The sequence below is a fragment of the Salvelinus sp. IW2-2015 genome, unplaced genomic scaffold, assembly GCF_002910315.2.
Source record: "Salvelinus sp. IW2-2015 unplaced genomic scaffold, ASM291031v2 Un_scaffold2049, whole genome shotgun sequence".
Classification (NCBI taxonomy): Eukaryota; Metazoa; Chordata; class Actinopteri; order Salmoniformes; family Salmonidae; genus Salvelinus; species Salvelinus sp. IW2-2015.
The window spans coordinates 18,036-19,796 of NW_019943393.1; the positions used below are offsets into that span (position 1 = coordinate 18,036).

The 1,761-nt window shown below is 43.0% G+C and overlaps 1 long non-coding RNA gene across 1 annotated transcript in view; it reads right to left on the minus strand.

Annotated features, from left to right (window-relative positions):
* The window catches only part of LOC112072811 (uncharacterized), a 2,263-nt gene extending 773 nt beyond the window's left edge, over positions 1 to 1,490 (minus strand). Inside the window, exons 1-2 of the long non-coding RNA XR_002894395.2 lie at positions 1,138 to 1,490; positions 645 to 750 (exon numbers count right to left, since the gene is read on the minus strand). This is a non-coding gene — a long non-coding RNA (uncharacterized lncRNA). The remainder of the gene's footprint in view (positions 1 to 644; positions 751 to 1,137) is intronic.
* Positions 1,491 to 1,761: the final 271 nt, after the last annotated feature.

Sequence of the window (1,761 nt, forward strand, 5' to 3'; positions counted from 1 at the left end):
GGAGAGAAGAAGAAATGGATGGAGAGAAGAAGAAATGGATGGAGAGAAGAAGAAATGGATGGAGAGAAGAAGAAATGGATGGAGAGAAGAAGAAAGACTGAGATCCCCGTTTCACKCGGCAGGGAGAGAGAGACTGTTGAATGAACGGCCGTCATACAAGGACTCTCTGTAAGCCAGAGCTGGGAGGAGATTTTCTATGATAGATAATACAGGGTTATGGATATCAGGTGAACAGTCTCACCGGAGGTCCAATCTATACAAGACTCATCACCTGAAGCTCAGCAATGATMCCGGAAAATTGTTTAGCTGTTCGAAGATTTGTCTTAATTCGGCCACACGTTGCCAGGTTTTGCCAGGTACTGAGTCAACAAATGTGTCAGTGACTCAGATACTTGAAATGTCATGGCAAATGAAAGCTGTATATATGATAGATCTAATAAGTGGTTGAATATAGAGGGGTGTTTAGAAGAAACAATACCTCTCTGTGTCATACTTCTGTACAGGAAATGATCTGAATACCATTCACTAATTTATGACTGTAGGATAATTAGGTTCCACTCTCCTAAAACATGTTGAGTTTGATACATATCCTGTTTGGTTCGAGAAGCGTTTCATCTCTGGAAAAGTCCGTGTATGAGACGTACCATCGATGACAGGGGGAGGTGACTCTCTCCTGGATAGTACTCTTTCCCCTTCCAGAGGCAGGGGCAGGCATCAGGCTGAAAACACTCATCAACATGTTTCAGCAACCTGGGAAACACAMACAAACACAGCTGTCAGTTTTATTCCCTTTAGTTTAGATGCTCTAAAGTCTGCTCCGGTGAGTCCAAAAACATAAACACCTGTCGCCGAAACCACATAACCTGTTTCAACGCCGGGTGTTTGCAACCCAACAACCTTAATTGAACTTGCAAACTTCCCAAAGCGCAATAACTCGCGCTCCAATAGCTCATTTGGAATAAACGGCGGTACATTTGAAATCGTTAGCCTTGTTGACGGAGAAATAAAGCGGCGTAACTTGAATAAACATTCCTTTAAGAAGTACGCCATGCTYAACCATACGATCTACAAGGCGCTCTTCTTTAAGAAATATCACCACCGCTTTATTCATCCGTAAGCAACATTCTCATATCCTACCTTCTCTCCTACGGCGACCAGAAACTCCTCCACCGTGACAGCAGCTTCAGTAACACACCTAAAGCCGTGCCGAAGTGACAGGGACGGCATCCCCATTCGGCCTGCCATCCCCGCCAAAATCAGGGTCATTTCGATACGAAAAAAACAAAATACTTAATTCTACCACACAATAAAAATTATAACAATCTAAATCACGCACAGAAGAAAACAAAGAATGCCACCAAGAAAGAGAAAACCGAAAGAAAGTTCTGAATATCTAACTCTACAAAACACACGCACTCCCGCGATCGAACAATTCCCAGCATGCACCAAACACTCCCAGCATGCAGAGAGAAACAGAAAGAGAGCGATAAAATGTGGGACAAACATCCAATTGAAGCCCTACATGCAGAATTCTGTCGGAAAATCCTACAAGTCCAGAGAAATACACCAATTAATGCATGTAGGGCAGAATTGGGCCGCTTTCCAGTAATAATGAAAATACAGAAAGGATCATTAAAATTTTGGCTACATCTAAATTCAAGTCCAAATTCGAGTCTGCAATTTAAAGCACTTCAAACCCAAGAGCTGAGCCCAGAAACGAGCCCTCTTAGTCAGCTGGTGTTGGACCTAACAAACCAAGCT